The 14,675-nt window shown below is 52.2% G+C and overlaps 3 non-coding genes across 3 annotated transcripts; all 3 read left to right on the forward strand.

Annotated features, from left to right (window-relative positions):
• The first annotated feature begins 265 nt into the window (after positions 1-265).
• On the forward strand, positions 266-429 carry LOC132655540 (U1 spliceosomal RNA). Its single transcript, XR_009593334.1, has one exon. It is a non-coding gene; the product is annotated as a U1 spliceosomal RNA (small nuclear RNA).
• Positions 430-9,669: 9,240 nt separating this feature from the next.
• Positions 9,670-9,833, forward strand: LOC132655663 (U1 spliceosomal RNA). Its single transcript, XR_009593454.1, has one exon. It is a non-coding gene; the product is annotated as a U1 spliceosomal RNA (small nuclear RNA).
• A 3,616-nt stretch (positions 9,834-13,449) lies between these two features.
• LOC132655551 (U1 spliceosomal RNA) lies at positions 13,450-13,613 on the forward strand. The gene has a single exon (XR_009593345.1). It is a non-coding gene; the product is annotated as a U1 spliceosomal RNA (small nuclear RNA).
• The last annotated feature ends 1,062 nt before the right edge of the window (positions 13,614-14,675 follow it).

The following is a 14,675-nucleotide window of genomic DNA, read 5'->3' on the forward strand; positions in this document are numbered from 1 at the left end:
AAGGAGGGGAAAGCGGAAGCCGGACGGGAAAGGCTGTGGGCGGGGCTATGCAGATGAGGCCCCGCGCGGAGGCTGCCGGTCCCGAGGATCCCGAGGGCGGCGTCGCGCGTGGCGATCGTGGGCGTGAGGCGCGCGTGTGTCGGGCGCGGGGCGAGCGTGGCGGGCTCGTGTGGAGGGGCGCGGGCGGGGCGGCGGCCCCGGGTGTGGGCGTTAGTTGAAAGGGAGCGGCGGTCGGGGGAGGGCGGTCGGGGCGGGCGTGGAACTCATACTTACCTGGCAGGGGAGATACCATGATCACGAAGGTGGTTTTCCCAGGGCGAGGCTTATCCATTGCACTCCGGATGTGCTGACCCCTGCGATTTCCCCAAATGCGGGAAACTCGACTGCATAATTTGTGGTAGTGGGGGACTGCGTTCGCGCTCTCCCCTGTATGCGCTGGTCAATAAAAGAATTTAGTTTCCTCTGGTAACTTGTTAACAACAGTAAACCTGGTATGAGACCGAAGGTTGTGCAATCAACCCTTTCCACCACAATTTGCTAGGTTTTCGTCCGTGAAGTTCAATTGAAACTAGAAGACAGTCACCATTGTGATCCTAATAATTTTTCATTAGTCTTCACATGTCGATTATGTCACTAGGGCGAAGCTCGAAAAACAAAACCAAATTACATTTATGTGTGGCATTTGTGTTACCGTTTTTCTGCAACACATGATTGCTGTGAACGGAACTGTGAGCGCTCAGCTGCAGGTCAATGGTCTCCATCTGCGCCAACCATCCAGGAACTCGGGAGAGGGCCAGGCTCCCGCGAGAACTGTCAGTGAGAGGAGAGCTGAGAAATGCTGTCTGGTGGACAGCACACGGCCTTCGCGTGCACACATCACCTCCCAGAAGCTGTGGTGACCCGCACCAGGGAACTGAAGACATGAGTCCGTGGTTAGCAGACTCGCTGCTCTGGCGGACGACCAGGTTTCCTTCCCAGCACCGAGTGGGGGCAGCTCATCTGCCCGCAGCTGTAACTCCAGACACAGAGAAAGGGCGTTTCCAACACAAGCTGGAATCACTGGAATGGGCCCGGGGTCCAGCAGGAGCCCTGCCTCAGGAAACAGAATGGAGAGACAGCTAGGGGGCTAACCCTATTGCCACCTCTAACTTCTGTCCACCCTGCAAACACATATATGTGTAATTGCACACGTGTGTGTGTCCACACATGTGGGTATGCGGGCACACCACACATAGCTACATACTGGTTTAGTTTTTAATCCTCCTGGGACTCACTATGTAGACCAGGCTAGCCCTGACCTCACAGAGCTCTGCCTGCCTCTGCCTCAGGCCCAGCCCCAAATAAATTTTTAACTTTTAAAAAGTCATTTTTATATATGACTAAGTGACATGAGAGAGAGAGAGAGAGAGAGAGAGAGAGAGAGAGAGAGAGAGAGAGAGTGTATGTATGTATCTGCAGGGGCCGGGGGTGGGTGCTGGAATCCCTGGAGCTATGTTTGTGAAACAGGAGACTTATGTGCTGGGCACCAAAGCCAGGCCCCTAAGAGAGCACCAAGTAAGTACTCCTGACCTACAGCTGATCTCTTTCTCCAGTGAAGAAGAGAAAATTTAAAAATTCAAGCTTGCAGCCTGGTATGGTGGCCTTTGATTCCAGCACACATATGGCAGGTGCAGTCAGATCTGTGGGAGTTTGAGGCCAGCCTGGTCTACAAATAAGTCCAGCACAGCCAAGTCTACACAAAGAAACCCTGTCTGGAGGAGCGGGAGAGAGAGAAGGGTATTTAGGACAGCGTGGAGAAGAATAAAGGGCTTTTGGCTTTGGCTTTTTGCTTCTGGGATGTCAGCTGAGCAGGAAGGTCAGCTGGGAGCTTTCTCTGCTTCACTAAGCAACTTTTCACCTCAGCCTCTTTTTGGTAAAATCAAAAGATTGGGATTTTTTTTTTTTTAATTTCAGCTTATTTACTTCACATCCCAAGGTGCCCCCTTCCTCCTCCATTTTCATTTCTTGAAACAACAAACTTCCCATCGCGTTTGGTGACTTACGGCTAGAAAGGTGTCACCACACCCTGGCTAAACCCCGACATTTTAAACTTGAGGAGCAGAGAGTGGGAGGCAGGGAAGGAGGGTGAGAGAGCACTTGCTTCACAAGCCTGATGACCCGAGTTCAGCGCCTGGAACCCAGGAGAAAAGCTGAACGTGGAGGAAGCATCTGTAACCCCAGACAGGGGTCAGCTGGGTCTCTGCTGCTGTGAGGAAGCCCCGTGGCCATGGCGGCTCTTGTGGAGGAGCACGGTCAAGTGGGGCTGTGCCCAGGTTCAGAGGTTTATTTAATAAGTCCATTATCTGAGCTGGAGAGATGGCTCAGAGGGTGAGAGCACTGGCTGCTCTTCCAAAGGTCCTGAGCCCCGTTCCCAGTAACCACATGGTGGGTCATAATCATCTGAAATGAGATCTGGCGCCACCTTCTGCCCTGCAGGCACAACACCATATACAGAGTACATATAAGTCTTTAAAAAAAAAAAAAAAAAGGCCACTATTGTTACAGTGGGAAGCATGGCAGCATGCAGACAGACATGGCTCTGGACAAGTAGCAGAGACTTCTGGGCCTGGCTTGGGCGTTTGGAACCCCAAAGCCCACCCTCAGAGACAGACTTCCTCCAGCAAGGCCTCACCTCCTAATGCCACTATGAGTCTGCTGGGGCCATTCTTATACAAAACATAAAACACCCCAGTAGGAGTGGGAGAGTTGAGATAGGATGTTTCTCTATAGCCCTGGCTGTCCTGGAACTCACAGAGACCCACCTGCCTCTGCCTCCCAAGTGCTGGGATAGAGGTGTGAGCCACCAGGCCCTGCTCATGTAACATCTCTCTTAAGCTCTTTTTTGTAAGGATTTATTTACTTATTATTTATACAGTGTCCTGCCTGCATGTATGTCTGCAGGCCAGAAGAGGACATGAAATCTCATTACAGGTGGTTGTGAGCCACCATGTAGCTGCTGGGAATTGAACTCTGAGCCATCTCTCCAACCTCACATCTCCTAAGCTTTGAAGCTGGTTCAAGTGTTCTACAAATGGCTACCTGCATGGCAATTCTGTAGAATACTTTTCCTTACAATGCTAGCATTTTTATTTTAAAAGTACTAGTTTAGGAACTGGAGAGATGGCTCCGTGGTTAAGAGCACTGGCTGTTCTTCCAAAAATCCTGTCCAAAAGGACCCGGGTTCAGTTCCCAGCACCGGACAGCTCACAACTGTCTCTAACTGTTCCAGGGGATAGGACAACCTCACACCTATGCACATAAAACTAAATACATTATTTTAAAACCTGCCAGTCACACAATCAGAAATGAGGTTCACTAGTTAACCTTGGACACAGAAGTCTTATTCAACCCTTGTCAAACGTGTCCAGCATGTGGAGAGATGAGAGCACTGGCCTCTCCTGAGAGAACCAGAGTTCTTCAGTCCCAGCACCCACTTGGTGACTCATCTGCCAGTGATTCTAGTTCCAGGGATTCTGATTAATAGGTGCCAGGCACACAGGCAAAGCACACTAGTGCACACAAAAGTTAAAAAAAAACTTTTTTTTTAAAGTCAAACCATCTAAATCCTGGTCTAGGTCGGTAGAAATCTGTTTAGTGATCAAGTTGGTACTTTGTGTCTTTAAACTGTGAGAGAAATGCTTCTAGACTTCTGGCATCTGATTACTCTTTCTCTTATCTTTTCCCTGCTTGTGTGGGACCCCTGAGGGCAGCAGGCAGGCACATGGTGTGCCCAGACATACACAGCAAATAACAGTTAAAAAAAAATTACAAACGCAAACGACGACTCTTTCAAGCTGTCAGGACTAAAGAGGTTAAGAACACTGGCTGTTCTACCAAAGGTCCTGAGTTCAATTCCCAGCAACCACATGCTGGCTCACAACCATCTACAATGAGATCTGGTCCTCTCTTCTGCCCTGCAGGCACACATGCAGGCAGAACACTGTATAAACAATAAATAAATAAATAAATAAATAAATAAATAAATCTTTAAAAAAATTACAAACGACGATTATTTCAAGCTGTCAGGACTAAAGAGCCTGATGATTGACTGTGTTTCCGACTCTAGGGCAATCTCCAGCTGCTGCAGAACTACCTTGCGGTTTTAAACGGGGACACATAGGCCCCGCTCGCCTTCTGTCGAAAAGGGCTGCCTTCAACTCTGGTTTGCTTTCCTGATGACGTCCGGCATCTAAGCTCACTGGGAACAGCAGACACCGCGGGCCGATGCATTGCTCTTCTTCTGAGAGACAGTGGCGCGGCGGGGCTCAGCGGCCCGCGCCTGACCTTCCAAGAAGCCCAAAGTTCAACCCTCTCTCTCCTCTAAGTAGCCTGTCTTAACTGCGTTTGTTCCTACGTGGCGATTTTCTGGCTGCCAGCCTTATTTACCTAGGAACCACTTGTCCAGTTTGACCTTCTCAGAGTATGTCGTTCACACAAGATAAAGGTTGCCTTTCTGGATTGTTTTCTTCTTTTTGAAGCGCCCTGTGTTCTTTCATGTATCCGTGTAAGCATCTTAATAGACTTACTTTGAATTAACGAACGTAGACGTTTTGGGTCAGAGTTTGTGTAAGCTTTGTAAGTGTGCTCTCTGAAGAGAAGCGGATGCGTTAGGATGTTTGCCTTAAACTTGTGGACTAAACCGATATTGTAACCGCCCAGGGCCACCGGGGCGTTTTAACTCCGCGCTCCCTGTATCACTCTGGAACTCGGGGTAGCGATAATAAATCTACTCCAGTATTAGCTCTACAGTGCAGGTCTGCTTTCTGATCTTTGCCCTGCCCGCTGTGTCTTGAGATGAACCCAGCGCACAGAGCGTGTTCCGGCAGCGCGGCCTGCTCTTCTGCGCTGCACTGTGGGGGAGCTGGACAGGGGCATCTTGGCTCCCGGGATCCCGTCCCCAGCTCAGCCCGTCAACCCTGAGACGTTTGTCCACCCAGCCCGCGTCTTTCTAAACCCCGGAGCTCTGGCCGGGTCAGCCGGGACCGGGTTCCTAGTTTGTTCACATTTCTCCACACCATCCTGGAGACTGCGGTCCGGTCGGCCTCGCAGGCAGTTGCCATGGCCCCCACCCAGCCTCCCCCGGGGCCTGTTCCCTCGCCTCCCTCGTCCCTGTGCTGGTGAGTGCGCTCTCTGACTGACCTGGTCGGGTTTCCTGTTGTTGGCGGAGAGGTCCTTTCGTCCTTGGTGTGCGTGACCTTCGTGGGCAGAAACACACCCAGGCGGTGTCCACCGTGGGCAATGTGCAGGACCAAGAGCCCTTGCCTGTGGGGTCGGGTCCGGCCCTCCCCAGCTGCCCTCGTGGCCTCAGTCTGCTTTGGGCAAGATGCTCTTGGCCTTTGCCTCAGGCCTCTGCTGGACAGGACTCGTCGACCTCCCTCACAGGGGTGCTGTGAGGATCCACCAATGTTGGTGCCACGCTTTGGAAAGGTGAAAGTGCTGCGTCAACGCTGAGAGATAGGAGGGGACAGAATGCACGATGCTTCTCTTGCCCGTGTTTGTTGTTGTTCTAAAGCGGACAGAGTGTGTTTTTTATTAATGTTACATCGTGAAAAAACGTACTAGGTTTTTACTTTTGCTCTGCCGTGTAGGAGTGCTTTGGCCTGCCCATCTGTGTGCCACATGTGTGCCGTGGGTGAGAAGGACAGGAGGGGGGTGCTGCCGAGGAGGACATAGGATTCCCCGGACCCGGCACCTCACTGTGGATGCGGGGAGAGGAATGCGGGTCCTAGGGAAGAGCAGCCTCCATCACCAAACAGCTCAAACCCCCGGGTTCTCTCTTTAGAGGGCTGTGTGCACTGTGTCAGGGCAGGGACCTTGGTAAAGGTCGTCAGTTCTGTCCTTTCCACCGAGTGATTGGGCCGTGGGTACCCGACTCCAGTTGTGGGCAGTGACGTGGCTGCACGTGTGCTTGCCCCCTGAGCGGCCTTTCAGGCCCCGGATTCATTGTGAGAGGGCCTCCCGGGGTAGGGTAGAGAGTTCAGCAGTACACACTGCCTGGGGGCCTTGGGTGGGGGTGCATAACGGACATAATGAGTGGACAGTGCGCAGGGCTTTCTCACTGCCACCTTGAAAATAACACCTATGAGCTGGGGTTGTGGCACATGCCTGTAATCCCGGCACTTGGGGCCAGAAGAGGACTGCGGCTGTGAGTTTAAGGCCGGGCAAGCCCAGGAGGGGAACAGTAAACACCAGCTTCAAAGAAGGGCCGCCTGCATGGAGGCCCACACCTGTAATCCTGTCACTCTGGGAGGCAGAAGCAGGTAAATCTCTGTGAATTCCAGGCCAGCCTGGTCTACAAAGTGAGTCCAGGACAGGCAAAATCCAGGACAGAGAAATCCCATCTCAAGAAAAAAAAAAAAAAAAAAAAAAATATATATATATATATATACATACACACACACACACATATATATATATATGTATATATATATATATGTTATGGGGGTTGGTGGCACAGGCCTGTAATCCCAACACTGGGGAGGCACAGGCAGGCAGATCTCTGTGAGTTCATGACCAGCTTGGTCTATATAGCTAGTTCCAGGACAGCCAGGGCTACACACAGGGAAACCCTGTCCAGCAAAAGAGCAACAGCAGAAGGAAAACCCGGAGAGACCGGGCGTGGTGGCGCACCTCTCTAATCCCAGTGGCAGTAGGTGGATCTCTGAGTTTGATGCAGCCTGGTCTACACAGGAAGCTCCAGGCCAGCCAGGGGCTACACAGATGTCGCACCCCTACCCTGTAGGCGCTAGCTTTTCAAATGCTACTTTATTTGGGGGTTCCTTAAAGCTTGTACCTCCCTTCCAAGCCCACCCCCCAAGGAGAAAGAAGGTTGGAGGGAAGGGGGACATAGTCCTCTTCTTCCTGCTGGGTAGGATCCTAGGAGTCTTTGGGGGCAAGACCAGTGTCATGGTCAGGAAATCCCAAAGTCCAGGTGACCAGCAAGCCAGCAAAGGCAGCAAGCAGTCCGCGCTCTTCCTCTGGGCTATTCTATCCATAGCCCTCAAAGTCCTAGAATTCAGCTCATCCCAGCTGGCAAAGACCACACCCCTGCACTAGGCAATAATCAGCTGTGAAGAGACTAAAATTCCCCCACTTGGGATCATAAAAAAATGTTTACATAGCATAAGCCAAAACCTCCACAACACCACCCCGAACCCTGTTCCTCCCGAAAGTGTTTGGGGGTGTCAGGGTGGCTCCCTGGGTAAGGGTTGCTGCTACCAAGCCTGACCTGGGTTTGAGCCCCAGACCCCCTGGAGTGGAGGCAGAGAACCAAGTCCCAGAAGTCAGCCTCAGCCCTGGACACACAGACACACACGAGTGCTGTGCACACCATGTGTGCACACGTGCACAGGAGAGGGTTTCATGAAGGGAAGCAAGGCAGAAAGAATACACCTAAGTGCGTGGCTCCGCCTGGGGCCTACCCAGGAAGGCTGGTTTGTGCTTGGAGGACAGGTCAGTGGCCAGCTCTGCTAGTCCCTGTCAACACCACTCTGGGTTCGCTGCTGCTGATGTAAGACCTGGGGTTTCACAGCTCAGGAGTTCAAGATCTCGCCCTTCCCAGAAACTCTCACAGACCAAAACTCATTGCAAAAGCAGGAGGTTTAATTTAACCATTGCGCAATGGGTCCACCCCTGCCTGTCAGCAAAGAGTGGCCCCGGGAGACAAAGGCTTTAGGTTTTTAAAAGAAAAATTGCGGGAAATTTGAAGTTGCAGTCTTGGCAATTTAGGATTGGATGAGGAAGCTGTAAAGTAAGATAATTGGTTAGTCTTAGGTACTCAAGCTTGGCCAGTCCTGCCAAGTGTGGATGCAGCTGCAATTGAAGTTGGGGTGGTTAGCTCATCCTTGAAGATTTGGCTGGAGGTCAGGAGCTACTCAGAAGAAGGATTGAGGCCATCTGGGTTCGTTGCTAGGAAACACTATCTTGAAGACAAGGGTCTGGTCCTTCTTTTTGCTGAGTGAAGGTCATTGCTCGCTCACTTTTTTTTATATCTGTCCTCACAGATAGGGTCACATTCCCCCATTCTCTGGAAAGGTATTAAGAGGCTTTAGCTAAACCTGGACCTAAAACTCAAAACTATAGGTTTTAGAAGATATATAGGTTACAAAATTAGTCTAACCCTTTCATTTCCCCCTTCTCCTTGTAACTGCTTCAATCATGAAGAGTGAGAATTTTATCTTAAGAAAATTTTTTTTTTCTTTTGACTCAACATTTCAGCCTGTAGAATGGGACAATGGGCCAGAGATCCTTCTTCTGGAATTTCTTTAATGCTGATAGATTGCACCGTTGATATCTCAGTTTGAAAGAGGCTGAAATGCTGGTCAAAAGTTGGGGAGAGTCTGGTTAGTTGATCCAATTGAAGAGACAGGGAGCAGTCATGTCAGCTTTTAATAAGCCCAGATTTCAGCTTGCAGCCCAGAGTCAACCAGGTGAAAATCTGCTGAGACAAATTTAGACTAAAGACAGAAGTTAAGATTTGTCTATTAAATGGGAATAGTGAGGAATCCCAACACCAGGGAAAAACTCATCTGGGATTCGTTTGAGCTATGCCAGATCCTGGTCTCATGATTTTTTACACAGAAGGAAATATATATATTAAAAAAACTCAGAAAAGTAACATATCAACAAATCTAATACAACGTAACATTTTGAGAGTAACAGGTAAAACTATATTCAACAGAATGGGCACCAGTCAGCTGCTTGTTTTGTATTTTTTTATAAACAACTTAAGTGTGTCTATGTGGCAGCCTTTTTGGAGTTAACGGCATCTGAGCAGTGGAATTTAGCCTCTTGGCTATTTTTCAAAGTCCAGTCCTCACAGACTGACCTTGGTGGTCCTACAGCGGACTGCTCTGACCCTGAGAAACTCCGTGCAACCATAGAAACTAGACAGCAGGCTCGGTGCAACCTTGTGTGAGCCCTCTAATATTTTGGCCAAGTAAAATTGCCTGCGTCAGCAACTGCTTGTATTTTAACTTTTTTTTTTTTTTTTTTTTTTTTTAGCAAACCAACGAAAGGGAATAGGTTTACAATAGTTCTGTGTCAAAGTCTACCCCAGAAATGGCAGATATTAATAATACCATAATAAAAGCTATGAATTTTGTCAGATATATACATTAAGCACAAGAGTAACAAAAGGAAGAAATCTAAAATATTGTTTGTTTTTAATATGTAGACCAACATTTTCTAGATTTTTATAACCTCGGGAACGTTGGCATCCACGACGCCCGGGCGTGTTCTCCCCAGCCGTGGGCGACGGCTCCCAGGCGGGACGAGAAGTCTAGTCGTGCAGGCCGCAGAGCGCGCGCCAGGCCAGGCCAGCCCAGGGGAGAGCCTGCGGGTCTAGAGAGGAGAGCCAGGAGGGAAAGGAGGGGAAAGCGGAAGCGGGACGGGAAAGGCTGTGGGCGGGGCTATGCAGATGAGGCCCCGCGCGGAGGCTGCCGGTCCCGCGGATCCCGAGGGCGGCGTCGCGCGTGGCGATCGAGGGCGTGAGGCGCGCGTGTGGCGGGCGCGGGGCGAGCGTGGCGGGCGCGTGTGGAGGGGCGCGGGCGGGGCGGCGGCCCCGGGTGTGGGCGTTAGTTGAAAGGGAGCGGCGGTCGGGGGAGGGCGGTCGGGGCGGGCGTGGAACTCATACTTACCTGGCAGGGGAGATACCATGATCACGAAGGTGGTTTTCCCAGGGCGAGGCTTATCCATTGCACTCCGGATGTGCTGACCCCTGCGATTTCCCCAAATGCGGGAAACTCGACCGCATAATTTGTGGTAGTGGGGGACTGCGTTCGCGCTCTCCCCTGTGTGCGCTGGTCAATAAAAGAATCCACACAGCTTGAGTTAGGACTTTAGTATTTCTACTTTTAAGAACCAGCAGTTATATGTGAGTCGTAGTGTTTTTCATAAATGACGTTACGACTTGCGACGCTTAACGTTAATGCTGCTTTTTACAAGGAGTATATGCATGCTGTGCTAAAGTTTAGGACCGTAGAGCAAAGAAAACAACCACTAGAAAACTTTGCTGTAGGTTCTTCAGTTTTTGCCTATTTTTCTCCCCGACTTCCTTCGGTTATGGACAGTGTTCTGTAACTGAAGTTTCAGAAATAATCTGCTTGGGTTGGGGTGATGGAATTTTATCACAGCAATAGAAACCAGGAGACAGACATTTGTTGTGGTCCAGTTAATCTCATTAGGTTGTCTTGAGGGAAGAGTCTTGTCTCCAGTATATGCTGTTGTTTTGCTAAATGCTCATAATGTCAAATTGCCTCCTAAGTGTTTATATTTGCCGGGCAGTGGGGGGCCATGCCTGAGCCTGAGGCTGAAGCAGCCAGATCTCAGTTCTAGGACAACCAGGACTACACAGGGAAATCCTGTCTCTAAAAACAAAACCAAATTACATTTATGTGTGGGATTTGTGTTACCGTTTTTCTGCAACACATGAATGCTGAGGTTACTGCTGAGAATAAGGAACTGTGAGCGCTCAGCTGCAGGTCAATGGTCTCCATCTGCGCCAACCATCCAGGAACTCGGGAGAGGGCCAGGCTCCCGCGAGAACTGTCAGTGAGAGGAGAGCTGAGAAATGCTGTCTGGTGGACAGCACACGGCCTTCGCGTGCACACATCACCTCCCAGAAGCTGTGGTGACCCGCACCAGGGAACTGAAGACATGAGTCCGTGGTTAGGAGACTCGCTGCTCTGGCTCTGGCGGACGACCAGGTTTCCCTTCCCAGCACCGAGGGGGCCCGTAGCTGTAACTCCAGACACAGAGAAAGGGTGTTTCCAAGACAAGCTGGAAACCAACCACTGGAATCGGCCCCGGGTCCAGCAGGAGCCCTGCCTCAGGAAACAGAGTGGAGAGACAGCTAGGGGGCTAACCCTATTGCCACCTCTAACTTCTGTCCACCCTGCAAACACATATATGTGTAATTGCACACGTGTGTGTGTCCACACATGTGGGTATGCGGGCACACCACACATACTGCTTTAGTTTTTAATCCTTCTGGGACTCACTATGTAGACCAGGCTAGCCTTGACCTCACAGAGCTCTGCCTGCCTCTGCCTCAGGCTCAGCTCCAAAATAAAATTTTAACTTTTATATATATATATATATATATATATATATATATATATATACTACTCTGCCTGCATGTGTGCTCACACACCAGAAGAGGCACCAGATCTCATTATAGATGGTTATGAGTCACCGTATGTTGCTGGGAATTGAACTCAGGACCTCTGGAAGAGCAGACAGTGCTCTCAACCGCTGAAGCATCTCTCCTGACCCAAGTTTTAATTTTTAAAAAGTCATTTTTACATATATGTCTAAGTGCCACGTGTGTGTGTGTGTGTGCAGAGGCCGGGGAGGGTGCTGGAATCCCTGGAGCTATGGTCACAGGCAGTTGTGAAACAGGAGACTTATGTGCTGGGCACCAAAGCCGGGCCCCTATGAGAGTACCAAGTAAGTACTCCTAACCTACAGCTGATCTCTTTCTCCAGTCTTTAAGAGAAAATTTAAGAATTCAAGCTTGCAGTGGGGCGTGGTGGCCTTTGATCCCACTGCTCAGATGGCAGGTGCAGTCAGGTCTGTGTGAGTTCGAAGCCAGCGTGGTCTACAAAGCAAGCTACAGTACGGCCAGGGCAGTTATACAGAGATAAACTGTCTCAAACAAAACATAAGGAATAGAATAGAATAGAAAAGAATAGAAGCCGGGTGTGGTGGCACACGCTTTTGATCCTAGCACTCAGAAATGCAGAGTCAGGCAGGTGACTGTGAGTTCAAGGCCAGCCTGCTTTACAAAGGGAGTCCAGCATAGCCAAGGTTACACAGGGAAACCCTGTCTGGAAACACCAAAAAATAAAATGAGATGAAAACTTAAAAAAAATAAAATAAAAAAGACTTTGTACTCTAAGGAAAAAAGAACCTTCCATCGGGTTTGGTGACTTACGACTAGAAAGGTGTCACCACACCCTGGCTACACCCCGACATTTTAAACCTGAGGAGCAGAGAGTGGGGGCAGGGAAGGAGGGTGAGAGAGCATTTGCTTCACAAGCCTGATGACCCGAGTTCAGCGCCTGGAACCCAGGAGAAAAGCTGAACGTGGAGGGAGCATCTGTAACCCCAGACGGGGTCAGCTGGGTCTCTGCTGCTGTGAGGAAGCCCCGTGGCCATGGAGGCTCTTGTGGAGGAGCACGGTCAAGTGGGGCTGTGCCCAGGCCCACGCGGGGACAGGAGAATCGACTCCCGCAGGACGCGCACAGCTCCCGCCACCGTGGATAGAAGGTGAAGTATCGGGACGAGTAGGTCTGGACCAGCCCCTGCGTCTGCCCCACCGCTCTTCGGACTCGCCGTGCGTTCACCGTGTCTTCTGCCTGAGAACCTGTGGGGAGTGCTCTGTGAAGGGAAGGTAGTCCCCAGGGCGGAGGCTGTGGTCCACCCGGTAGACAGGCTTGCTGGCCTGGCCTGCAGAACCCAGCGGTGGCTGGTGGGACACGTTGACCTCAAGGTTAGGTCATCCCAGGTACATACGTGCGTGCGCTCCAGGCCTGGCCTCGGGGAGAGCCTGTCTCCTGCCCACCACAAACAAGCAAGCCAGAGAGAGAAAAGAAACCGCCTGAAAGTCCCTCCTCCGAAGAACGGGTGAAGGAAACGTGGCACGTTCGTACACAACGGAATGCTTCGACTGCCCCGCTATTCCATTTGCAGGCCAAGGGCTGGGAGTAGGAAATGCCATCCCGAGGGAGGTACCGCGCGTGGCACGAACCCACTCAATAAGCGGATATTAGCCATGAAGTACAGGAAACCATGCTACGGTCCACAGACCCAAAGAAGCTAACAGAGACTGAACCAGCCGCCTAAGAGCTGCATAGGCGGGACCGAGGCCCTGCACGTATGTAGCTGTGCAGCTTGGTCACCCGTGGACCCCGGAACAGAGGGAGCAGGGGCTGTCTCTGACTCTGCAGCCTGCGTATCCTCTCCCGGGCGGGGCTGCCGAGGCTGGTCTCGTGGGAGAGGGTGCTCTGAGCCTGCTGCCCCTCGCCGGGCCAGCCAGGGCGTGAAGGGGAGGGTGGCCATGAGGGACCTGGGGGTGAGGGTGGGAGTGGGTGGAGAGGAGGGCGAGGGCTGCGACCAGGCTGTAAAGGGATGAAGGGAAAAAACAAACGGGGCGAAAGGAAAGGAAAGAAAAAAGTCCGTGGGCGGGGCTATGCAGATGAGTCCCCGCGCGGAGGCTGCCGGTCCCGCGGATCCCGAGGGCGGCGTCGCGCGTGGCGATCGTGGGCGTGAGGCGCGCGTGTGTCGGGCGCGGGGCGAGCGAGGCGGGCGCGTGTGGAGGGGCGCGGGCGGGGCGGCGGCCCCGGGTGTGGGCGTTAGTTGAAAGGGAGCGGCGGTCGGGGGAGGGCGGTCGGGGCGGGCGTGGAACTCATACTTACCTGGCAGGGGAGATACCATGATCACGAAGGTGGTTTTCCCAGGGCGAGGCTTATCCATTGCACTCCGGATGTGCTGACCCCTGCGATTTCCCCAAATGCGGGAAACTCGACTGCATAATTTGTGGTAGTGGGGGACTGCGTTCGCGCTCTCCCCTGTGTGCGCTGGTTGATAAGAGAAAACCATGTCAGGCTATTTAGTTCCTCCCAGGTATCTTAGAGCCTTCACCTTTGGCCATGTTTGTTGCAGCCTGTCCTTCCAGTCACGTCCGCCCCTTACTCTTCCCCGTGTGCTTTTTCCAGGCCCGTTTTCGTGATGAACACAGTAATAGTAGCCTTTCCTGTCCCCGGAGGGTCACTGAAGTCCCTTGTGGACACCCTGGCGCCCTGACCTAGCCGCGTCCCCCGCGGACCATCTGCACACAGCTGCCCACACCTCTAAGCAGCCCAGCGCTGCCCTCCAGCGTCGCCCGCTGCCTATTCAGCGGAACTCCACAGCTCCAGCGGCCTCCTCTTCGGCGTTCTAGAGCATCGACCTCACAGGAGGACAACGAGGCGGGCCAGGAGGAAAGATGGCTTCTCCGTTTCTGGCCTCTGCACTCCCGTGGCACACACAGACGCATCAGTCCCTAAACCAGGACGAGAGCATGGTTCCGAAATCGTCAGCCCGCTGGGGAGCCTTGAGTTGTAGGCCAGCCTGGATTGCTGAGGGACAGGACACCCTGTCTCAGATTCCCTCCCGAAAGCCGGTTGAAATGAGGCCGGAAAGGAGCAGGTGCTCCTCCGCTGTGGGTCGGTCACGTGGCAGCCACTCCGCCACACATGCAGTGAGTGGAGCGTGGCCACCCCGGGACTGCTGGAGCCAGTCCACCACGCTCCAGCCCTCCGAGGCGGCGCCTGTGTTCCCCGGGCTCTCGGGCTGCTGGACGTGAGCTCTAGGACCTCTTTGGCTCCCGCTTCTAGCGTCAGTTTTGCAAATCTAAGCCACGCTAGAGGCTGGATGCCAGCGGGGTCATTTGCGGGAGCGCAGAAGGTGACAGTCCAGTCAAACTACAGGGTTGGAACCTTGCATCAAATTCGGGTCCAGGAGGTACGTGTATCCTGGGAGTGAAAACGGATTGGGAACACTTATGGAGAGCGTCATCACCGACACAGAAAGGGAAACGACCCTTTACCCTTAGCTGCCTCGCAGTTAGGCTGCGCTTTCAGAGGACCCGGGTT

Source organism: Meriones unguiculatus, chromosome 7, assembly GCF_030254825.1.
Source record: "Meriones unguiculatus strain TT.TT164.6M chromosome 7, Bangor_MerUng_6.1, whole genome shotgun sequence".
Lineage (NCBI taxonomy): Eukaryota > Metazoa > Chordata > Mammalia > Rodentia > Muridae > Meriones > Meriones unguiculatus.